This window comes from Protopterus annectens, chromosome 4.part0, assembly GCF_019279795.1.
Source record: "Protopterus annectens isolate FY-2018-M chromosome 4.part0, PAN1.0, whole genome shotgun sequence".
In the NCBI taxonomy this organism is placed as follows: Eukaryota; Metazoa; Chordata; order Ceratodontiformes; family Protopteridae; genus Protopterus; species Protopterus annectens.
Window position 1 is genome coordinate 1,851,757,768 of NC_056733.1, and position 26,659 is coordinate 1,851,784,426.

The 26,659-nt window shown below is 41.0% G+C and overlaps 1 protein-coding gene across 1 annotated transcript in view; it reads left to right on the forward strand.

The window, feature by feature from the left end:
• Window positions 1–26,659, forward strand: part of ATP10B (ATPase phospholipid transporting 10B (putative)) — a 2,370,254-nt gene that overhangs the window by 14,762 nt on the left and 2,328,833 nt on the right. The window lies entirely within an intron of this gene.

Consider the following 26,659-nt stretch of genomic DNA (forward strand, 5'->3'; position numbering starts at 1 on the left):
GAGGGGCAAAAGCCCAAAATGGAAATGTATGTGTCCTTTTTTGGATCATAGAGAGCTGTGCGATTGGCAAATTGGAGCCATTTCTGCAACCTGTTCTTCTTTAATGTTTTTAAATAGACAGTTGACAGGATCAAAAAGAGATAAGGGACTGAATGTTGATGCAGAGGGGAAATGCAAACATGAGTTTTACATTTGTGATATATGTGATTCAGTGGCAATGTAACAGCCAACTGTTCATGATATTGACTATTGCTGATAGACACACAGTTACACTCTCATTGTATATGTTTGTGTATGTATGTAAAAAAATGAACAAGCACAGGAATCTGTCTAATTTCAACCTCACCACCACGAGTGGTGAGGAAAAAATGAAAACAAAGAAACTAATGGTCTTAAAACTTCATGGGTTTGAGTCTCACAAGGGATAATTGGCTAGGCTTAAAATGGCTCGCAAGGGCAGTTAGCTTAATACTAAACTATGAACTATTGATGAGATCAGTCACAATAATTTCCAAAAATCATGAAACGTAGGTAGTGTTTCAAAGCAACAAGCCTTTGTTTGTCACAGACAAGTGATCCTCATTAACAGAAAATCAGAAATATTTTAACAATGTTAAGTATATCAGCTTTTATTTACTTAATAGTAGGTATAGAAAATGTACTATTGTTTAATTCTAAACCAGCCTATTCAAGGCAAACTGTATAAACAGGCCCATAATAGTGCATTTTAGAACAACTACCCACCCCCGCGCAGTACTATTAATTAGAGCAAAGTAAATCTTAATTTAGGAAAATACTACCTATCTATTTGCAACCCACATTCCAAAATCAGACTTTTAACTAAAATCACTTTTGGCTACCTAATGCAGTAAAGCTTTCATCTCGTTTGTGACAAGAACTAAAATCAAGAAAGAACACACAGCTATCTGTCCATAAACATAATTTAACTAGAACACTATAAATATAAAAATACTTCTGTCTAATAATACCATCTAGTAAGTATCCATCCATGTGTATTAGGGTGCATAAAAAAATAAGTAATTAACAGCTCAGAAAAAATGTCAGTGCTTTACAAACAAACAAACAAACAATAATAAAAAAAGTACAGTTGTGAAAATCTTACCATAACGGTAGATGTTCTTGCCTTCAGTGCTGCAATATTCCTTACAAATGGGATTCCCTGCCATGAAGCCTACCATCCAGCCAGTTTACCAAAGTCTACTGTTGCTTTAAGGTACACTGAATGTCACCTGCACACTCCTTGCATGGGCTATGGCATAAAGGTGATGTTCAGGCGTACCATCCTCAGAAGTGATTGTTCCAGTAGGAACAGCAGTTTAAGGAAAATGAAGGAGAACTTGCCCATCCAGGAGGGGGAAAAAAGACCAGGGGGATGGAGGGAGGGAGGGACTACTGCAGCGGTGGAGGCAAGGACATCTACCGTTATTGTAAGATTTTACATAAGTATACTCTGTCATTCACCGGTGCAGTATTCCTTACAAATGGGAGAGTGTCAAAGGTCAAGAAGAAACTTGGGAGGAGGAAGCAGCAGAGCCTCCAAGAAGCCATGAAGAATGGCAGCAGCAAAACCAGCTGTAGCTCTGGAGATACCATATGACTGGTAATGTTTGGTAAAGGTATGCACAGACGTCCAGGTAGCAGCTTCAAGAATAGAATTAGTGACTAAGCCTGTGAAAAAAGCACCAGAAGAAGCCACAGCTCTGGTGGAATGAGCCTTTACAGAAGAAGGAAGGCTCTTGCCATGAAAAGTGCAACAAAAGGAAATAGCCTTAGAAATCCAAGTGGAAATAGTTTGCTTGGAAACAGCCAAACTTAAAGACCTAGGATGAATGGAAACAGATAAGTGGTCAGATTTTCTGATAGCTTTAGTTTTATTAAAGTATAATCTGAGCTGTCTATGCACATCTAAGGTATGCAGCACCCACTCACTGTCAGATTGTGGAGAGGGAAAAAAAGTTAGCAAATTAATAGAGTGATTAAGTGACAACTCATTAACCACCTTGGGCATGAAAGAAGGATTAGTATGCAAGGGCACCCTGTCCTCATGAAGTATCAAAAAAGGTGGACAAGTCATAAGGGCTTGCAACTCAGACACCCGTCTGGAAGAAGTAAGAGCTAACAAAAGATCTGTCTTCCAAGAGCAATGTTGCAAGGAAGCTGAAACAGCAGGGTCCAAAGGACCCGGAGTCAATTTTTCCAGAATGAAATTAAGATCCCAGGGAGGAGGAATAGGCTTCCTGGGAGGTCTGATATTAAGCATGCCTTTAACAAACTGCTTAGAATCAAATATAGAAGCTAACAGGGGAGTTGAAGGCAGACAAGCAGAAAAAGCTAAGTGGTTCTTAATAGAAGAATAGGCCAAACCAGCATTGAGCAACTCAAACAAATAAGAGAGAACTAAAGCAACATTCACAGAAAGTGGGTCCAGGTCACAAGAAAGACACCAACTAGAAAACCTCTTCCATTTAGATAAGTAGGATTTCCTAGTAGTAGATTTCCTGGCCTCCTGTAGAACCTGCAGCACGTCATCAGAAAAAAAGTGTCTATGAGGAATCAAAACCCTATCATCCACAGTGTCAGCTGAAGTGTGGACAGGTGGGGATGGATGACAGTCCCCTTGTCTTGTGTGAGGAGATCCACCCTGTGGGGTAACTTGTGAAGATTGCCCCTGGAAAGATGCAGAAGTAAAGGGAACAGTGCTGTTGTGGCAAAAAGGGAGTCACCAACAAGATTTTGGGAGCATCCTGTTGAATTTTGAACAAGACTTTTGGAAGGAGAGGAAGGGGCAGAAATGCATAAATCCCCTTCTAAGAAAAGGAGAGGGCATCCACCTACCATACCAGAAGACCCGAGACTCTGGCACAAAACAGAGGAAGTTGTCTGTTCAGAGGGGAAGCAAAGAGATCTATTTGAGGAGTACCCCACTGGTGAACAATGTCCAGAAACACATCCCTGTGAAGCATCCATTCATGGGATTGAGTAAAGGACCTGCTTAGCTTGTCTGCCATAATGTTCTGATCTGAAGGAATATAAACTGCCTGAAGAGTCACCCGATATTGGATAGCTAGATCCCATACCAGAAGTGCCAGCCGGCAAAGACGGTAAGATTTCGTACATCCATTTGTTAATATACCACATGACTGTGGTATTGTCCATGAATACCTTGAGAGTCCCTGGAGAGAAGAGAGGATGGAAGGCCTGAAAAGCCAGCAGAAGAGCCATCATCTATTTGATGTTGATGTGCTCCTTCTGTTGATGAGGCAACCACACCCCCTTAACCCTCAGGAAGACAAACATTGCTCCTCATCCCACATCTGAAGGCTCTGTGAACAGATCGTGAGAGGGATGAGGTGGCTAAAAAGGGAGCCCTGGTTTCAAAGACAACAGCTGAATACACCACAGAAGTTCCTTCTTGAGACATGGGAGAAGAGGAACAGGAAAGTCTAGAGGATGTGCATGCTGAAGCCACACCAACTTCAGAAACCACTGGAACTTCCTCATGTGGAGCTTGGCCAGAGGAAGCATCGGAATAGTGGAAGCCGTGAAACCCAGAGCTCTCAAAAACTCCCTGGCTGAAATGGAGGCCAGGGGAAGAAGAGTTTGAAAGAAAGAAATGAGAGTTAATACCTTTGGAGGAAGCAGGGATGCCAGCATTGGCACTGTTTCAAACCTGCAACTCAGAAAGACATGATCCTGAGAAGGAGTTAGGAAAGACTTTTTTAAAGTTTATTGTGAACCCTATGCTCTGAAGAAGAGAAATGATGAAATGAAGATTTTGCAAAAGGACCTCTGGAGAAGATGACTGAATCAGCAGATCATCCAAATAAGGAAATATTTGGATCCCTTGAAGCCTGCAAAAGGCAATCACAGGAGTGAGTCATTTGGTGAACACACTCTGGGCAGTAGAAAGGCTAAAGAGCAAAGCACAGAACTGAAAATGCCACACACACACACACACATGGGTGTGGGCCATTTGGAGGCAAGACAATTCACCTGCAGCACATCTCTGCAATCTGGGCATTTACTGAAAAACCCAAAACAAAAGCACATACAAACAAAGGGAGGAGGTGCAGACTCTGCATTGGTGGCAGCCTAACCATATTTGTTTTTCTTTCATAGGTATCCACAACTGTTCACAATATTCTGGGTGTAGTACCAAGCCTCTGAAAAGTGAAACAGTGCCCTTGACATCCTTTCTTGCTTTGCAGCCCAGCATGTTGTTGCCCTTTGTGATGTTGTTTTACTTAGCTCATATTAGTTCATTATTGGCGTTATAATCTTCATTCCATGAATTTCAAGGCCTTCCCATCTTTATTATATTTTTGACTTGAACTATAGCAATATAAGTGTCAGATGTCAGCAGTAGCAGGCTGTTGTGCTCTACTTGTCTGTTTACAGGAACCTGTCAAGTTCTGAGGCACGTTTGATGTTTTGGCTTTCCCAGTATATTGAAAGTTTTCATCACAGTTATGGCCGAGATATCTCGAATATCTATTTTTGCTTGTTTGTTTTTTTCTGTTTGCTAAATGACTCAACACAATATTTGTGATGTTGGAGCAGCCATGTACATACATCTACTGAAATGACAAAATGTGTTTGCTTGTTTCTCTTTATAACATTTTACAATGAATTACAAACAGTGCTCATGCGGTGTGTGTGTGTGTGTGTGTGTGTGTGTGTGTGTGTGTGTGTGTGTGTGTGTGTGTGTGTGTGTGTGTGTGTGTGTGTGCATTAGTGTTTGGTGTGTGACTGCACATTTGTATGGTTAGAAAGATGGAGTGGGTTGTAAGACTTCATGGTGTATTTTTGGTTATTTCCTTTATTGCTGCCCAAGCTGTTTGTACTATCACTGGCCAATTATCTGAGTCAGGCAACTTTTGAAAATTAATTAATTTTAAAAATCAGTACATCTGCAAACACTATATGGCACAAATCACTGCCATGCCAAGTGAATTAGGTTAGTTTTGGCTGGGCACTTCCTTGCGTTCTCTTCATTGTTTTATTTCAGAAGCCCTGTTTTTTAGCTTGAAGGGTCTTTCTTAAACTCCTTTCCCCTTTCTATATCTTGTAACAATTGACTATTCATTGTATTTATTTAATTATTTTTGTCAACCAGGTTAGTCCCATTGAGGATGGTCTATATTTAGGGTAGACCAAGATGGTATATATACTGACTGAGAGACATTTGTACAGACCATGATGAAGTTTCCATGCCCTTTGCAGTTTATGTTATGTAGTGTTTTACATCTACAAGAGCTAACATTAACTCAGAAATATAGGGGCTCAGTTTAACTGCTTATCTGCGAGGAAATCCCAGAGTTGTTACAATTAAGTCAGGGATCTGAGGGTTGCAGAGGTCTTTCCATTTGTTATATATTTCAATATTTATGTTTTTGTTCTTGGATAGGTTTTCTTTACATTTAGGTACAGAAAACATGTACTCATTGTGATGACCCACCACTGGACCCATAATCAAAGAGCCTCAATCATCACAACTGGCACCAGTGGGGGATGTACACTGGGAGGATAACAAGGTATACACACAGTATTTCCAGATGGAGCTTTCTGCATCAGGTGCAATTACCCTTAAGAGCACATAGAGACCACAGTCATTCCAGGACTGGTTTCTCTACCTTCCTCTAGATCCCCAGTAAGACTCCCCCACTGGCACAGCTATAGAGTTGAGATCTCAGCTGAATGGCCATGCCAAGACCTCCAGCAACCTCTCTGTCCAATCAGTGCTCCATTTCCTTGCCCAAGTAGCTGACACACCACTCTTTGAGGTTTGAGTTACACACACACACACACACACACACACACACACACACACACGCACACGCACACGCACATGCGCACACGCACACACACACCTGGGAAAAGTTGGCACAGGTTTACTAGCTACTGTATTTCCCCTTTTTCCTAGACTGTAAGGTAGTTATACCTTCCACCATCCAACTTCTTATCAGCTACTTTAAAGCCCTTAAAAGGATGTCCAATCTTATTGTGTAATATTAATATTAACATAAATGGTAGTTTGAACAAGAGCAAGGCTATTAGGAGTGGCCCACAGTGTCACCAAATAAATGTGCAAGTACTCTCAAAACTTAAATATGCCTCACAAAGATCAGCCACAATGAAAGGTTAAAATATATTTAATAATAAACAATAAAAGAACAAAAAATACTCATTATATATTCACAGTGACATCAGAGTTCAAAACCACAAGAAAACAACATTGCAGGACAGTCTCAAATAAATAAAGAAAAACATTTAAACTATGCTTTACTATTTTCCTGACTGAATCTAAGAAAATTACTATACCCTGGTTCATAGGTTCATAGGTTGGTACTAGGCTATTGGCCCTAGCCATAAGAATTCCTTGGATATTTCTTCCCACAATATTTACTTCCCTGGACCCCTGTCTAGCAGGGTGACTGACATGATCCCCGGGGTGAATTTCCTATCTCCCATCCAATCATTAAGGTTCCTTTTGAAGAGGGCCAAGGAGGCGCTCTGCTTGACATGTATGAGCAGTCTATTCCAGAGTATGGGGAGTCTCTGGGTCAGGAACCTATCCCTCCAGCATGTTTTGTTCATTGTGATGACAAGGTTTAGATCCCTGGAGTGTGTGGCTCTGAGGGGTTGGGATTTCTTTAAGTGGAGCATGTCCAACAGCTCGGGGTGTGACATGGCCTTGTATGTTAATCAGAGATTGCCTCTGAGTAGATGATATGCCACTGAGTATAGCTGGAGTTTTTTAGATGGTCAACACATGGCATCTGCTTTAGGCCTGTGATTCTTTTAGTGAGGTATTTCTGTGGCCTTTCCAGCTGTTGCAGATGTCTTGTGAGGTACATAACAAATGGGGCATTAACCTCTATAATGGGTCTAATGAGGGATGAGTACTGCGGGACAATGACCTCCTTTTTTCTGGATGAAAAGCCCTTAGTGATGAGGTGTGCCACATAGAAGGATTTCCTGACTGTTATGGCAATGTGGTTATCAAAGATGAGACCACTGTCCACCTGTGAGCTTAAGTCTCTCATTCCACTTTCAGTGTTTAGGGTACTGCCACCTATGTGGCAATTCATGGGTACATGTTTTTTCCCAAAAGGGATAAGTATACATTTCTTGGCATTAAGCTTGAGCCCTTGGCTCTGGCACCAAGCATCTATTTCTGTAAGGCCCTTTTGTAGAATAGCCACATTATTTGGGGATTCAGTAATGGCTCCCAGTTTGCAGTAATCTGCCAACTTTGTTAGCCAGAGTCCCTTAGTGTTGGCCTGTACTTCAGAGAAGTAGATGCCAAACAAGAGTGGTCCAAGGACTGAAACCTGAGGTACTCCACTTGTCACTTGTCTGGAGCTGGATTTGGAGTCGGCTACTTTTTTAGTCTGGGTTCTGTCAGTAAGCCAGTTGGCAACCCATCGAGTGATGTAGGGATTTATGCCCAGCTTAGTAAGTTTATCTATAATTCCAGAGTGGGGGATGGTGTTAAAGGCCTTGGCGAGGTCCAGATAGGCTGTGTGGACCACCTTACCCTCATCCACAGCTCTGGAGACTGATTCAAAGAAGTCAATCTGGTTCAGGAGACAAGATCAGCCTTTCACATACCCAAACTGGGTGGGGTCCAGTGTATGAAGGTTGCCAATGTCTCTGTTTATAAGTTCCATGATAATGCATTCCATGCCCTTGCAGATCAGGCTCATCAGACTGATGGGACGGTAGTTCCCGGGATCCAAGGTGGATCCGCCCTTATGGAGTGGGATAACTGTAGCTGTGTGCCACTCAGTGGGCACGAACCCTGAGGCAAGGCTATGATTAAACATGACACTTAGGTGAGGTGCCAGTTCATTTTGTAGTTCATGTAGTACACAGCCCGGGATGTCATCTGGTCCCATGGATGCTGTATTCTTAGCTTTGGTGAGTGCGTTTTCTACCTCTGTGACTGTGATTACTGGAATTTGGCAATCTTTAGGTATTGAGATGGGCCCTTTAGGGGTTGAGAAGGGGGTGAAGTTGGCCATAAATCGATCTGCCAGGATATTGGGAATATCCTTGGGATCAGTATATTTAATGCCATTCTGTTGTAGGTCAGAGCAGATCTGAACATTGTCATTTAGATTGTTGACATAACTATAGAATGCTTTGTGGTTGTCTTTGGAATCTTTGGCAATTTTATTTTCATAAGTAGCTTTTGAGGATTTTATGAGGGATCTCAGCTTCTTAATGAGGCTGGTAAGGGAGTTTTTTGCATCCTGGGATTTTCCTCTTTTCTGCAACAGTTTCTTCCTTTTGTTATATAGTTTGTTTATGGCAGGGGACCACCAGATGGGCTTCCTTTTTTTGGAGGAGTGCATCTTGGTTCTATTTGGGATGGCACAATTCATGCACGAGTGGCTGTGCTCGTACAGTGCCTTAGTGTAGGATTCAGCAGTCGAACTTTCAGATCCCGTCTGCATGGGTGCCATGGAGTTTATCACTTCTGACATGAGTAGCATGAAGTTCGCTTTGGAGAAGTTTTTTACGGAGGTTTCCTTACTGGGGGGTGGGGGTGGGAGGTGGATGCCAAGAGTGATTTGCTTATGGTCAGACCTGACCAATGACGGGGTGACCACTGGTGTGGAGCATCTATCTCCCATGTTTTTAATGACCAAGAATAGGATCTGATGGGACAATGGATTTGTTGATCCAGGGTGTTGGAATTTATGAATTCCAAGAACTGTTGGGTAAAGGTGTTGGTACCCAAGTAGTTTTCCCAGTTAATGGCAGGTTAGTTGAAATCACCCAGTATTAGGGTGTTTGGTTGTATCTTAATATTTTCCAGTATGTTTAGGAAGGTGTAGTGAGAATATTGGGGGATGGTGGGGGATCTGTAGCAAGCTACAATTTGGATTGCAGTCTTACCTAGTGTTAGTTGCACCTGGAGAATTTCAGATGCATTGTTTAGGGCAACTAGCCTGGAGGTGTGAATATCCTTGGTGAATATGGACACTCCTCAACCTTTAGTGTTTCGGTCTTGGTTTGGTGGCCAAAAAGTGTGGTAAGAGTTGTAGCCTGGTATTGCAGGGGTGCTCTCTAGAGCCTTGAACCAGGTCTCAGTTACTGCACAGATATTGAAATTCTCCATTTTTAGGAGTGCCTCGAGAGACAGCATTTTGAGGTTTAGACTTCTAGCATTGAATAGCATTACTTTTGGATTTTGCATGCTTGTATCTGTTACGGTGGTGGTTTTGTCCTTTGAACCTTGCCTAAAAAAGGCACTATAGGAGTGGCAAGAGCTTTATCCAGTAACCTGATTCCCAGGGGTGACAGGTGCAGACCATCTCTGGGAAAGCATCGTGGTTTGTCGGTCATGTTGTCCCAGGCAGACAGATACTGGATCCCTTTTGAATGACACCAGAAGCTTAACCAATTGTTGAAGTCAATCATTTTGTCCTTATACTGTGGTATCATTCTGGGTGAAGGCAGGATGCTACTTAGGGCTTGGGTCATACCTGCCTGGGTCACATGATACGAGAGCTCTTCCATGTCTCTTTTCATGCAGTCCAGGGAGGTACGTCTCAAGTCATTCACTCCAACATGGACAATGATAGAGTTGTATTTTTACTTGTTGTAGAGTGACTTGAGTATATGCATTATGTGGTGGATCCTGGCACCCGACAGGCAGCTGACTGTAATTTTCTCCTTATTCAGCCTGGTGAGTGGGACATCAGTGTGCCTGACTATAGAGTCACCTATGACTAAAGTGATGTGTACATTGTCTTGCCTTAGGGGCTGTTGTTGGGTGGCACACTGGTGTTCTGAGCTATGTGTCACTTTGGTTGTGACTGGTGTTTGTTTGCGTTTCAGCCACGGAAGTCCTTGTTGCTTGGACAGGTTAATGTTAAGGACCTCTGCATATGTGGGTTTAGTGTTGCTATGTGTGAGTGTTGATGGTGTGGGTTTTGAAGGGCTATATGTTGCTTAAGGTGTAGTGCAGGTGTTAACCTTCTCCTCTTAACTGTCTAGCACAATCTTGGCTGGAGAGTGCTTTGCTTCCAGTTTGGCTATGTAAGTGCGTCTCTCGCAGGTTGTAGTGTTGGGTGGTAGGAGGAGAAGGTTGTCTGTTTACATGAGGCAGTTGCCGCATTGCCCTAGTATGCCGAGATTCACCAGGTGGACAGGAGAAATCACCAGAAGCTGACCCTTAGACATGCCTGTTTAGGTGCTTTTTTTTTTTAAGTACAAGAGCTGTTTTCCCCTTACCTTTGCAAGATACTTTGCAGTTATAGGCTGTTTAGTGCCTACCATTAATTTCTCCTTATTGAAGGAGAGTTGAGTGCTTGTATCAGTTTCAGGCTTCCTAGTTCTTTCCAGCAGGTTTTAGAGCAAGTGCTAGTCACAGGGTTTCAGATTTTAGTGCTACTACTGAGAAACCAGCTAGTTCTAAGGGAAAATTTGAAGAGCAGACAGTTAACTTACTTAAGAGCAATGCAGATGTGGTGAATGGATTTTCTAGTTTTTGACAGGTCAAAGAAAGAATACACAATGCTATGTCTGTCTTAGAAAACTCTCAAATTAATATCTCAAATGCTACTGCTGGAATAGCTTGCAGAATGACATAATTTCTTGTCATCTGACGATACCTCTCAACCGAACCGAATTCCTCAGTAAATACTGGTTCTGAGGGCAAAATATTGAGATGCCAAGAATTCATGAGTGGCCCCTTTAATTTCCGAATTTCCCAGGATTTTTTAAAGTTTTTTTTTTACTATTTTAGAGCGTGCACGATGAAGACAGCACGAGCTGCCGAGCCAATGCCATTATTACTTAATTTAACTTTAGCAGTCCGCACTCCGCACCTCCACAGGTGTTTATTCAGGCAGCACGCTCTTTCTTCCACAGCTCCTCCAGGTATTACTTTTTGAACTAGGAATGGATCCGGTCTTTTATTTATGTATGTGCTTACATTGAACTAGGAACAGTCGTTTATTTAAGAAGTCTGTTTGCTATTTGTTCAGAATATTTGCATTCATTTTCTTTTTGTAGCCACTTAGATTTTGCAGAATAGGCTGGATTCTTTCACAGAGGTGAGTTTTTTATGATTACTTGCTGAGATCAGTCTTGTCTTGGTTAAGGACATCAGTAAGGGGATCTGTGGGTTTTAACGTCAACACCATTGCCTTGCTGGATGTTTTGGCATGTACTTCTCTTGTCAGCCTATGCGGCTTATCAAGAAACTTAGTTGCAAATGCGATGACTTGTTTAACTGCATAAATATAGTTTCACTAGCTTAAATAAATGTTTTCCTCATATTTGCCAGTCCTTGGGTTCCGGCAGGAAAGGGATTGTAAGCCACTCGATTAGTGTGTTGAATGAACCAAGCCGTGCTGTAAACATGTTGGTGTAAAACAATACCTTTCTGTTCTTTTAAAGACTGCCCCCCCTCCCTCTGGTAAACCAAGAAGTATATATTCTTTTAATGCTGGTAATTAATGGTGTGTTCACTTATATGCAGGGGAGGATGGAACACTCCCCTCTACATTTATTTTTTAGATGAACGTTAGGTATTTTGACATAAAATGTCAATCTGAAAGTGATTGTCAAGACTGGATTCTTGAAATGGAGTAGTTGTGAAGTAAGTGTGGTAGAAGTGGATTTGTGTTTTACGCAATTAATTGTGGGATTCACATATACCATGCATGCAACACATACCCAGTTACCTACAGAATGATGGCCTTCTTTTGTATTGTTTGTTCTGCATTTTGTAAAGAAGTAGTATGACATAGCTGACCGGGAGACATCTCCAGTAACTCATCATGGGTGTGTCTCAGTGGTGCTGCAGTAGTTTCTTCTGGCAATGTTGAATGATCCAGTTGTTCCCCTAGACTCTGAATTCCACCCCACCATGCCACACAGACACTGGGAAATTAATATTCATCTCGGCTTTGTTTTACAACACTACCCCACCTGATCTCTTCACAGTGGCCGTGAGTATGCCCATTTATGAGGAAACAAACACACACAATTCTGTGTTTACCTCATAGGGTTTGCATGTAACATAAGAAATGTATTTTGTCGGTTGCCTTTATTGTGTGAAAATGCCTCATAAAATTAATAATGTCGTGATTCAAAACCCAGTTGTCTGGTGTCTTGGAGACTGACAATGATCTGAACAAGTGTACTTTAAACCAGCCCGATTTGCTACATGACCAAAAATGGATCTAGTTGGTTCTTTCAAGTGAATCTATCCTAAGTTCTTAGGTAAATGCAGGGCTACCTGCCCTTGTGGGCCTTTTTAAGCCTAGCAATTTCAAGCCTAGCAATTTCCCTTTCAAATGTGACAATCAGATCCTGTACTTTGCATCTGTGATGTAAAGGTTGTAGAGGTACTCACCTGTGATATTTATTGTTAAGGATAATGATATGTGGCAATGTCTAAACTCTGGCGACAGAATAATGGCTCCAGACATGAATCATTGTGGTATAATGCTTCAACTAGGCACTAGTCACTTAAAAGAGGTCACTGTGCTTGGCTTGGCAGACAAAGTGCTGGTAGCACTGCACTGTTGTAGAAACACAATTTGTAAAACCCTATTTTTCTTATGCCATTAGAGTAATGTTGGTCTGATTTATAGTTGCAGAGTATGTGATCTATAGCTTATGATGCAATTACCTAGCATATAAATAAATGTATTTATTTATTTATTGCATTTGTTGACCAGGAAGGTCCACTGGGCCAAAGAGTGTCCATTTTCAGTGGAGGCCCGGGGAGAAAAGCTCCACAGAGAAAAAACATAATAACAATATAATGCTTACAGTGTGATAGAAGACAAGATAACAGACATATCACATAAACTGCTAAAGCATACAAGCACACAGTACATTCAAAGTAAAAAAAACACATGGATCAAATATGACAGATTAAACTTCCTTAGCGTTAATTAACAAATGAATTAAATTAAACCAAATCTGATCTAATTTGTACGATGTATAATTCTAGACACTGCATGTAACCATGCTGGAGGTTCCTTCCATGTTTCCCTTACTTCTTGTACCTTCATTGCAAGCATAGTTCTCAACCTCTTAGTACAAGAAATCTGGATGAAGCCTTGAATAACTGTGGACAAACGCCCAAAAATATTGATACTATTGTCTTAAAAAGTTGCTAGAATAAAATGATTTGTGTTAGCATGCATTTTTCTGAAGGTTGTGAGGTCTGAAGCTCAAATGTATGTCAGTACTCGGTGACTTCAATCCTCAGTAATTTGCCAGAAAACCACAATTTGTATGAGGAACAGACCAAAAATATAAGGCAAAAATCAACATTCTGTGAAAATCTGTAACTTGAGATGTATGATTTCAAGTCATTGTATTGCCTTTGTACATTAATCTTGTGTTTTATTCTACTGCTTTCTTCTTGCTGTAACTCAGGGCTGTGGCTGAAATGGATTATCTGTGGATCACACTGTTATTTCAGTTAATATAAATAAACGTATGCACAGTGCAGGACAAAAAGAATGCAGGTGATAGGATGTGAACAGCATGACACATAAATGAACATCAGGAGTCTGCTTTTGCATGGCAAGAGATTGAATCCCTACAGTACGCACTACCATTTGTCCTGTTTGTTTGATTCACTGTATTTTGATTTTAGTCATGTTTTGTAATATACGAAAGCAAAACAAAGCGGAAAAGAAAAAAATATAAAATATATCATTTGCAGCCTGGAGGCAAAAACAAAAAACTTGGAACATAACATAAGATGAAAAACTTAAACGTGCAAGCTGTGAAAATGTAAAACTATACAAAGGCAAGACTAACAAAATGGGGGGAGCAAAACTATTGTGTATTCAGAAACCTCTTCACAGTGAGTTTGTGGTAATATAGTTAATACTGTGACATCATAATTTGGAAGCAAGGTTGTTGACTGTATGCCCATGAGAATAAACATGTATATGGTGAGAGAAAGTGAGAAACATTATGAAAAGGGGGAAAATATTGCAGCTGCACATAGTGGTGAGACTCAGTAAGAAATGACCACAGTGGATAGACACAAGTCTGCACCACTGAGAGCTGATTATATTTTAGCTCAGTTTTTGTTATTCCTTAAATGTACATTGTGCTTGGGGGGGGGGGGGGTTAAAACTCAGCATTTGCACATCTTTTCTCTTGTTGAAAGGGGATTCTTCTCATGGGTACACCCTGCATTTTAACACCAGCTGATGTGTAGGTGACTTATTTTCCCTTCATCTTTTCCCAATTGGGGTCACCACAGTGGAACAACACTCAGCAGAACGATTGGCAGTGGAGTTTTACAGTGTCAAGTTGCCAGCCCAGCACTCAACCTTCCACAGAAGGTGCACACATGCACAACTAGGGTTAATATAGAGTGTCCAATCCACCTACAGCATGCCTTTGTGATGTGGGAAAAACCCGGAGCACCCAGAGGAAACCCACAGGACCATATAGAGGATATGCAGACTGTGCACAGAAGGCACCCGAGCCGAGAATCGAACTAGAGAATCACTTGTTGTGAGGCAGCAATGCTAACCGGTGCACCACCGTGGCCATCCTCCAAATAATGTGTAGGCATAGTAGTACCAAATTACCAAGGCAGTCCTGTTAGCTGTAATCAAATAGTTAGCTATATGCAACAATTAAGCAAGAGAAGCAGCTGTGGGAACAGTCACTGAACTGAATATGAGACAGAAAGTATGGTTAGCTAGGCAAGTTTCATAACCCCCCACTAATGCACAAGCTTGTATATGTGTATTAATTTTCCTACCTGTGAGTCCTAGTATTTATTTACAGGTGTGCAAGATATGTTATGACTTCCTATAGTCTTTCATTAGTCATAATTCAGGTATTGTTTGCTGTTGTAGCAATAAAATAGCAGTGCATATGAAAAATGATAGCCAGTTGTAAAGGTGTGTAACAGAATTTTTCTGACCAGTATCTGGAGTGTGTCAGATGCAGCCCTCTTTCATTCCTTTAGGGGGGGTGTCACCAGGAACTCCATATAAAAGGAGTGTATAGTAAAGCCATGGAACTAGTGAATATAATTGGGTACTGTTATGTCACGCTTTTCTTACTTAGTCAGGGGAATATAGAGTAAAAAATGGTGCCATCGAACTGCTGGTGAGGGAATGGGTAAAGCATGATAAAAATCTTGATTTTTACCACTGCATATTCACATTTTTAAGAGAATGTTCTGCTGCTGCTTATAGATTTGTAATGCACTGCAGATCATCTCTGCCCATCACTGTCTAAGCCGTTTACTTTTGTACCTGGCTTAAGTTATTGCACATACTCCAGCAGCTTTGATAAATGTTGTCAGCTTTGCTAGAACTTAACAATTTGGGTTATGCAGGTGCTAATAAGGCACACTTACTTCAGGCATTGCTTGCTGCTGTCCTTGTATTTTGAGCTCCATATGAAGGTGTGGATAAACAGGCTACTTTAGAAAGTATGCTTCCCCTGGTAGACAGAATAACATGCAGGGGAACATACTGAAACTCTTGATTTGCAAAGGTTTGTGTGTGTCTGCTTGTGCCATCTTTGCTAGGTACCAGTATCCTTAAAAGTTCTTCAGAAAGTTGTCATTGCCTTTTGCAATGCCAGTACATTGTACATCAATAGATGCATGTGCAATTAAACAACGAATGCCTACAGTCATGGAATAGTGCATCATTGATCACCATTGCCAATCCTCTGCTTTTATCCTGTTTACACTTGCTTCCTGTTTATAAGCTGAGCAGTCTCAAATGGACACTTAATTGATAGAGAATGTCACCTAAAGCATTTTTTTAAAAATAAGCTCTGACAAACCTGATGGACAAACAAGAAACATCGTTTGAAGCTTCAGGTTTATCGTGATCAGTCAGATGATGCTGGGAAGATTTTTATCTATTTGACTGGAATCCCACCTGTGTCCTTGCTGGACAGGGAAAACAGGTGCTGACTTTGTAGGAACATGGGTGAAATTGTTGGCTAGGCTTATAATGGCCTACAGGTAGTATTGTCCTATGAACATGCTTGCTTGCATTCATTTGAGGAACCATGTACTGAGACTGCCAGGGCTCTCATTCAAATGTTTTCATTAACGGTCTTTTAACTATGTACGAGTATGCTGCATTGTGTTTGAAAGGTCTTTTAACTATGTACGCTGCATTGTGTTGTTTAGTAACTAAGAACAGTCTTTTCTATGTACATGGTGCTGGTTTCTTTGCAATATTAAGAGCTCTCTTTACGAGACTGTTTACTGAATTCTGTACATGCTTCTGATTCCTTTGCATTATTAACAGCAAGACTGTTTACTGATTATTTTCTCGCTGCATTCAATGTTATGTTAGTACAAGACAGCTAGGTACTGTCATGTGAATGGTGCTGCACTGATTCTCTCATTTGAATGGTATGAGACTGCTAGGTACTGAATTATTTTCTCTTGAATGTTTTTGTTTAGGAACAGTCATACACAGTGTGTGTGTGTGTGTGTGTGTGTGTGTGTGTGTGTGTGTGTGTGTGTGTGTGTGTGTGTGTGTGTGTGTGTGTGTGTGTGTGTGTGTGTGTGTGTGTGTGTGTGTGTGTGTGTGTGTGTGTAATGCCCCAGGTAGGTATGGCTAATAGGTATAGCTACTCAGACTCAAACCCTGTACCTTAGGTACAACAAGCAAGCGCCTAAGTTATCTACCCATATCACCACTCATGATTCAAGGAGTTTTTCAATTGACCAAAGTTTCACAGAATGTTTGGCTCATACTTTTGGTCTGTTCTGCTTAAAATTTGTGGTTTTCTGGCAAATCAGCTAGAACTGAATTCGCTCAATAATGATAACCACTTAAGTTTCAGTCTTCCTATATTTCAGGAAACGCATGGATTGGTAACACAAAACATTTTATTCTAGCAACTTTCTAAGATTATACATGCAATTTTTAAAATGTGTCCCTGGTTTTGGGGCTTTGCCCCCCCCCATACATTTTGGCTTTTTCCAGATTTCTTATGCTGCATAGTTCTTCAGGGGGAGAGAAGTTTAGTGCTACTTATGCCAAATCTGTTTACGTTAGTAGCACAACAGGTGGTATACTTGCTTTTGATGCAGTAGGCTGTGGGTTCTCCTCCCACAATATGTAGATGGATTGCTGATTTTGTAATGAGTTGTACTTTAAAGGGGGTGGATGCTGCAGTCCTGCGATTGTCCCCTTAGGCGGAGATACCTAGTAACTGTGAGCCTGCTATCAGTTTGCAATCCATTCCCTACTGCAATATTTCCAGCCTACATTACAATTTTTTAACAAAACATGGGCAATTTATTCTTGAAGGGCAACAGGAACTTTATTTGTAGATGAAACAATGAAACATAAAGTTTGCTAGCAGCAACCTCTTCATTAGTTACAAATCTCTTAAATGTGGAATTATTTAGATGACTTTTGCATTTTCTTTGAATGTGGGTTTCAATGCTGCTTCAATGAATGTGAGTTTCAAGGGGAGAGAAGTTTTAATGCTAAGTCTATTTTCATTGTGAGACTATATTGCTTTGTTTAGCAGATGTCTATTAATGTTTGTGCTATAAAATGAAAAATAAAAGTCTTAAATGGAATCCAAATAATCACTCACTGTAGAAGTAAAGCAGTATGCACATTACAGTGTTTATGGTAAATTGGGTGAAATAGCTAAGTAATGGGACATTGGAATGGCTGCCGGGGGGTGGGCAGTGTATGGCGGTCCCATTCAACCGTGATTTTGTGAGTGGGGAAGGGTGGCAAACTCAAAGCCAGCCCCAGGCAGCATAAACTCTAGCTATAAAACTAATCAGTAGGCTATGGGGAATGACTTTTGGAGGTCCTAGCAAACTACACTATTCTTTTGCTAAGATTAGAATATTGTCTACCATTAAATGCCCTACTTTTGCCACAAAACCCACATACTGCAAGTCACCAAAAACAAAATCCTAAGGTATCTTCTCACTTCCCAGTGAGCATCATTGCTAAACATTAGAAAAAAAGTGAGCATCATTGCTAAACATTACAAAAAAAGTGGTTACCATTTACTACAGGGTCTGGGGCCATATTTTGGTTGTTCTTCAGTTTGCATTTGAAAGTTGGTATCCCACAATTCCATTGGAGTGGGTGGGGTTACACGATTATGTATGCAAATGCTATGTTAACCAGCATACAGATTTGTACCTATTTTGCATGAGCCTATGTCCAGATTTTTGATGTTTCCAGGTTGAGAGGTATGCATCTGACTCCATCCCAGATGAAACCTCCACTGCTGGAAGCATCTACCTATGAAAATACATATACCTCAGATCTTTGGCAGATGCTGAAAGTCATAAATCAATCGCATTCCTTCACATTTCAAAACTAGTAATTATTTCACTTTAAAGACAGTGCAGAAAACTTCCTAGTACAGACATTCTGTCTCTAGCTGCCATAAAGTAATTTAATTTCACTTATTTTTCTGAAGTTTTGCTGGACTGAAGTTAACCTTCTTTATTTCAGTTTCCACTGTTAAAATATATACATTTAAACAGTTACAATAGTGCATGTACATTTCTGTTCTCTTCCAGTAGGGCACACTGTGGTTACGTTTTAAACAGGACAAACACTGTATGAAATATCTTTTCAGCACACATGCCTGTACAAACCTAGTTTGATATACACATGACACACAGTTCTAATACAGTTGTAACACAAGCATCTTATACGAATCATATTGATATCCACAAATGACATATAAATATTTATAAAATTCCAGACAGCTGTGCTAGCAGTATCTCCTTTCATGTCACTTCTTCCACCTTGAAGACTCAAGCTAGTTTTTCAAGTGACCCTTGAAATATGTTACTTGAGAGGGATTGGCCTATCTGGGAATACATTAACCCATTCCCTGTCTTGACATTACAGCTGCCTTTGTATTGCTGACCCCATTACAGTGTTGCACTGTCCTATCATATGTCTGCAACCCTAGGCTCCACCACAGTAAACTGAGATTTTGCTGTCTGGCTCCTTATAACCATAGATCCCCCTCAGACTCCTACTGCTTACTACTGCAAATACTTAGCACCAGAGCCTCACTATCATGGTAAGGTTTTATGGTGTTAACATGGTACAGTTTGTACCTCTACCTTCTGCCTAGCAGTTCTACCATGTAGTTAACATCACTGACCTTTCTTACTACTTTGGAGCATTCCTCCCAAGCTGCTTGCAGCTTATTGTGTATAACAGGAATGAGAACCATAACCTGCTGCCATATAGCATAATCCCTAACTTGCACATTCCTGTTATACCAGACCTTTTTTCTGCTGTTGGACTTCTGTCAAGTTTTTCTGGGCCATATCCATGAGTTCCCTGAGCCTTGTTCAGAGATTTAGGACATATGACACACTCACCCTCTCACTCATCACAAAACATTTCTAGAGGTCCCCTCACCCTATGCCCATACAGCAACTCAAAGGGTGTAAAACCTGTGAATTCCTGGGTCACATCTCTATAAGCAAATGGGGCAAATATTTGTCCCACTCACTCTTAAACTAGTTTGAAAATGCCTGTAACATGGCCTTTATTGTAGAGTTTAACCTCTCCACAAGACCATTAGTCTGATGATTGTAGGGGTGGTCTTTAGGTGATTTACCCCACAGTGCCTCCACAGACAAGCCTGACATGAAATTGGCACCTTTATCAGTCAGTATTTCTTTTGAGAAACCTTCCTTGCTGAAAATCTCTAACAAAGCATTTGACACCTTTTCTGCCTCAATGGAGGACAGGGCCATTGCCTCAGGGTATCTGATATCATAATCTACTAATACTAGAATATACTTCTTTCCTGTGAAACTTAAGGGTACTCAGAGGCATCACAATATACATAGCTACCTCTGAAATGGCTCCTCAGTCACAAGCAAAGGCACTTCCTGCCTTGCCTACCTTTTGGCACTGCTCACAGGTCCTGCAGTACCCTGTTACATCCCTGGAAATCCCAGGCCAATAAAATATCTCCATAATACATCTCTTTGTATGCTTTATGTTCATATGACCTGCAAAGGGAATATCATGGGCTATGGCTAGAAGTGCCAGATGGAAGGCTCTGGGCACTACCAGCTGCTGTATTCTCTAACCCTCTAGCCCTCCCTTAGGGCTCCACTCTCTATGAAGTAACCCCTTGTCCCGGTATATAGATTTCCCTTTTCCTTGAGAATTGGGCGCCTCTCTGGCTATATCCCTCAAGCCCTGTAATGTAGGTTCTGAGAGCTGAGCCTGTCTCAACTCTCTCTTTGTAAACCTTCCCAGCTCCCCTTCCACAGGAAGTCTCTTATCCTCTGACAGAGGTGCCTCACTGTCAGCTCGGGTACTACTACTCACCTCTGCCCTTGCAGTCACATTGTCCAAGGGAACATCAGTACCCACAAGCAGCTGTGGCTAGCCTTCAGTCTCACTGCTGCAGGATAGGTCCCTCCCTGAAGTAGCCACATCAGCAGTCCTGGCTTCAAGTGTGTGGTCTTTCTGGGTCCCCCCAGGCTACCAGACCCACATGCTTGTCTCCAAGCCTGACTGCATGCAACTGCATGCACACAATGTACTGCATTATCAAAAGCATTCCTTATCAGGACATCTGCAGGGATATCCTCAAACACACCTACTTGTTTGCTTCCTTTTCCACCCTTCCAGTCAAGGTGAACTAGCCAAAGGTATTTTGAATGGGGTGCCACCTAGAGCTCTGACTGGAGTAGACTGCCCAAGCAAGTAGTGCTCATCGTTAATCATTGCAGGCTTCACAAACGTTTGGTCCAAGGCTGTGTCTCTCTTAGCAGTGGCCTGTTTCCCATCTACTAAGATAGGATATAACCTCTTGTAGTACTTTGGCACCCTTGTTTTTTCCAGACAACTTACTGCTGGCATTCTGTCATTCCTACTTACTGGCTCTCCTATCTTTTGTTCCCCACCTTGCCTCCAAGGAAATCTATATGCTAAATGGCCTCACTGGTTTCTTTTAAAGCATTAAACCTTGATCCTGGCTGTGTACCTGAACTAGTGGCTTCCCCTGCTACTGGCAGACTCTTTTGGGGTGGTTTAGGCTACCCACCATAGGTTCCCTTAGACCCATGTGCAGCACTGGGTATCCCTTTCCTTTGCAGTGATGCCCTGCTTGCTAGATATAGGTCTCCCTTTTTCACCCAACTCATCTGCGGTATTACATTCCCTATCTGCCAACCAGAGTCTCATGTCCTCAGGCAAAGTGCTAAAGGCGTGTTCCCTCACCAAAAGGTCTGCCAGCCCTTCAAAAGTGGTGACCTGATACCCACTCACTCACCTATGAAAATAAGTACTTAACTCAGTAACGTAATCACACATACTTTCATCTGCTTGAGTCTATGCTCATGAAACTTTTTTCTATATGCTTCAAATGTTAACTTAAAACACTCTAATAAACAATTTTAACAGTATTATACTTTAAGCAATCAGTATGAGACAATGGAGTAAGGGGGTCAGGAACCATACCCAGAGTCCTTGGTCAACATTATACTTTTTACATACCCTTTCAAACATATGAATAAAATCAAAAGTATCATCCTCTGTAAATTGTGGAAGAAATTTACTGACCTTTGTTCTTCTGAGTTTGGTTATTACCTCCATGACCCTGGCGAAGAGTCAGTATTTCTTTTTCATGTTGCCTCTGCCTCTCATTTTCTTCAGCCTCCAGACATTTCAGTCGCTCAGCTGATTCTAATACCATCTGTTTCTATCTGCTCTCCTTTTCTTCAGCCTCCAAACGCTGCAGTCTCTGTGCTGATTCTAGTTCCAACCGTTTGGCCTCCAGTTCAAGTCTCTTTAACTCCAGATGGATTTTTAAGTCCTCTGAGGCAAAGTTGTGCTGTCCATTTTCTGATAGATGTACATCTCCAAGTCCAGTCTGGTTGTCCTCTTGGTTGCTATTCTGTGATGCAGGGTGCAATCATTTCTGCTTTAGTCAGTTTGGCACACTGCAGTCCTTTGGTCTGGCACATCTCTGCCAACTGATTCCTTGTCAGCTTGCCATAAGCTTCTGCTGATATCCTTGCCTGCTCTCCCTGACTAACTAAGCTAACAAAAAAATAAATAAAACTATTGTGATATGAAACTCTAAATGTCCACTGTGTGGTTGCTTGAGAGTACAAACACCTTCTTTAGTGACCACTGTTTACTGGCTACAGGAGTTCAATATCCACACCACTGAATCCCAATATGTGATATAGTGATCCCATTACTGCCAACCAATAAATGTGATGACGCACCACTGGACCCATAGTCAAGGAGCCTCAGTCCTCACCATTGGCACCAGTGGGGGATTTACACTGCAAGGATGACAAGTTATATGCACAGTACTTCCAGATGCAGCTTTCTGCATCAAGTGCAATTTCCTTTAAGAGTATACAGAGACCACAGTCAGTCCGGGGCTGGTTTCTCTACCTTCCTTCAGATCCCTAGTAAGATTCCCCACAGGCGCAGCTATAGAGTTGAGATCTCAGCTGAGTGGCCAAGCCAAGACCTACCGCACTCTCTCTGTCCAGCCAGTGCTTCATGTCCCTGCCCAAGTAGCTGACACACACAATCTTTGAGGTTTGATTTACACAAACACACACACACACACACACACACACACACACACACACACACACACACACACACACACGCACACACCCCTGAGAAAAGCTGACAAAGGTTTACTAGCTATGCCCCCTTTTTCCCAGACTATAAGGTAGTTATCACTGCCTCCAGCCAACTCCTTATCAGCTACTTTAAGGCCCTTAACAAAGGGAGTCCAATCTTACTGTGCAATACTAATATTAACACAAACGGTAGTTTGACCAAGAGCAAGGCTATTAGGAGTGGCCCACAGTGACACGAAATAAATATGCAAGTACTCTCAAAATTTAAAAATGTCTCACAAAGATCAGCCACAATGAAAGGTTTAAATATATTTAATAATAAGTAAGAAAATAACAAGAAAATACTCAGTATGTATTCATAGTGACATCAGAGTTCAAAACTACAGGAAATATTTAAAATAATAATGCAGGACAGTCTCAAATAAATAAAGATAACATCTAAAATGTGCTTTACTATATTCCTGACTGAATCTAAGGGAATTACTATACCCTAGTTAACTTACTTAAGAGCAAGTCAGATGTGGTGAATGGATTCCTAGTACAGACATTCTGTTTCTAGGTGCCATAAAGTAATTTAATTTCAGCTATTTTTCTGAAGTTTTGCTGGACTGAAGTTAACCTCCTGTATTCCAGTTTCCACTGTTAAAATGTATGCATTTAAGCCATTACAATAGTGCATGTGCATTTCTGTTCTCTTCCAGTAGGGCACACTGTGGTTATGTTTTAAACACTGTAAAAAATATCTTTTCAATACACGTCTGTACAAACCTAGTTTGATATACACATGACATACAGTTCTAATACAGTTGTAACACAAGCATCTTGTATGAATCATGCTGATATTCACAAATGACATAAAATTATTAACAAAATTCCAGATAGCTGTGCTGGCAGTATCTCCTTTCATGACAATTTTTCCCCCTGGAAGACTCAAGCTAGTTTTTCAAGTGACCCTTGAGGGATGAACCTGTCTGGGAATACATTACCCAATTCCCTGTCTTGACATTCCATTTGCCTTTGTATTGCTGACACACACATATTCTTCATGAAATCCAGTTCACTGAGTTGTTGGTCGACAAACAAAGTTTTATTAAGTTCGAACAGACATAGACAATGTGCAACATGGTTATTGATTGGTGTACCTCATGTCTGTTCTAATACTCCAACGCAATGCAATCTGAAGTGGCTGGTGATTAGATCATAGATATCTTTCAAAGTCCTAGTCATGTTTTTTTTTTCATCCTCAAGATTACAACCTCAAAATGTATGACTACTGCTGTTCACCATAACAACAATCATTGTGAAATCATATATGTATATATGAGTGTAATACCCTACACTGAACAGACAAAATATCAACATCAATGATGTCAGCATAAAAACATCAAAAAAGGGGACAGCCACTGCACATGCTCAGAAGATTATCGTCTGAGTAGGCAAAACCTAAAGCAAATGTTTTTGCAGGTGGGCAAGCTGTCTTCCACCCCCTATGCTACCCCCTGCTTATTATACATAATAAATGCAAGATTGCACAATCCCAAAAGGAAAGACCATATTTCCACATTGGGGTTACCAATCTCATAAACAGGTCAATCATCTGTTTCTGTTGACCAAATTATGTTGACCAAACAGATGTTGACATTTGAGCTTTTTTGCTCAAAAGTACTTACCCCCGGACACATACATACACACAGATATTTATATATATATATATATATATATATATATATATATATATATATATATATATATATATAAATATATATATATATATATATATATATATATATAAGCACACACACACACACACACACACACACAAAAACACATTCACACACACACACACACACACACACACACACACACACACACACACACACACACACACACACACACTTAAATATGTACACATGGATGCACGTAAATATATGGAAGACATAGAAGATGATGAAAAGGAAACTTGTCGAATTGAAAAAAACGCCAGTAAAGCTCATTAAAAATCAGCTTATTTGAATGTATTGTTTTTTTTTTTCTGTGTGCTGTCACAGTTAAGTGGGTATCAGAGAATTTGCCTCTTTTCAAGTGTAGTGTAATCTGAGAGTTAAATATAATACTAAGCAGTGAATGTTGGGATGGTGTGCAGAGGTTTTTCCTTTTTTTTTTTTTTTTTGCATGCTGCCTAGAGGATAGGGTTCTTAACAAATCATTATTTATTTAACTTTTCTCAGCCAGGTAAATGAGATGGTCGACTGATCATTTTCAGTTACGACCTATAGAAAATTACTACCAAAACACTTAAAGATACATTTACATTGTAAATTAATGCAAAAACAGTTATCAAAACATTTACAATGTAGAACTATTTTAACAGATAGACAATTCAGGTGATGCTAATCAATGCATCAACAATGGAAATATAAAATCAAAGTGATTGGCTGGACTGATTCAAATTATATAAAGGCTGGTATATACACTCCTCGGCATCAATACAGACTTACCAGTCTCAACCTCATCCTTCACAGTTGCCACAATGTTGTTGTCATACGGGAATAATTTAATTTTGTTTAATGTTTCATCAGTGATCTCTACCATGAATGCGTTAAACAGTGCCAGCCACAGAACCAACACCTGTAGTACTTTTTAGTCCTCTGCTGAGCATGTCTGTATTCTCTGATTTTATTGTCTTTTTCACTAATCTTTGCCTACTCCCTGACATCCAAATGCATATCCATTGTATTATTTTCAGGCCTATTCATATCCTTCGGATTTTCTAAGTCAACTTTCTATGCAGTAATTTGATGAAGGCCTTGCTAGATGTCAGTAGTAGCCATGTGAAGGACTATAATATCTTAACTAGAATGATTTTCTAGCTATTAATCCATGCTGCTGCAAACTCAACATCCTGTTCTGTGAAAGGATTTCTGCTATATTAACCACTAGGAATTAACTCCGGTATACACCCTAGGATTGACATGAGGGTTACTGTCCACTAACTGGTTTGTTCCACTTTTGGATCTTTCTTAAACAGTCGAACATGTGATGCACTCTAGTGATCCAGTGGAGCCTTTCATGACTCCAAGGATAAGTTCATAGTTTCATAGGTAATTATTTAGCTAATGACCAAGGTGACCTTTTTAAGCCTAGCCATGCTTCTTAAAGGTGAGAATAACATCCTGTACCTTGTATCTGTAAGGAAAACACATTAACCATTATCCCAACCCCCCCCCCTTATGCGAACCCTAAACCCTGAAAAGTTATACATGTTTGTCTCTGTGGTGTATTGAACTGAAGCCCTGACTATAGACTAGATGACTGTTGTTTGAACAGGGGCTTAGGCAGTGGGAGATCTGGGAAAGATGGCAAGTAGGGGATGAGATTCAGTAGCTGATGACAGATGTTCATCGTGCATACAGCTGCAGTCATAAGAGATGGGTTCTCCTGCCGTCAGGCGGGTCCTCGGTCGGCCGAATTCCAAAGTCTAGGTCCGGCATCGGTTGTCGTCGCTTCTTCCCTGACGTCAGTGCGACAGGGGTATAAAGGAACCAGCCGACGCCATTTTCTTCAGTCTTTCTTGCCGCGCGGTGCCCGAAGCAGAAGCAGTTCGCAAGTGCCGGTCGGCCAGCTCCTGAGATTACGAAAATTTGGAAACCGAAGTCTTCTTAAAAGCTAAGTACCCCATTGGGGAAACTTTTCTTGCCTCAGACCGATGTCAGACAAAGTTAATAATTGTATTTCTTGTGGGAAGCAAATACCGCATAAGGATTTCCATTCCCTCTGTATACCTTGTTTAGGCCCAGACCACGACGTCTCGGTCTGTCGCTTTTGTGCTACATTTAACAAATGCACTATTAAGCGTCGGGCGGAGTTCGCCCAGCATTTTTTTGGGAAAGCATTTAACTATACTATGTCGTCGGATACTCCGACTCCGGTTTTGTCTAAAAAACGCAAAGACAAGGACCGACACACGAGGTCCGTGGCCTCTACCGACACCACGCCAAAGCTGACTACACG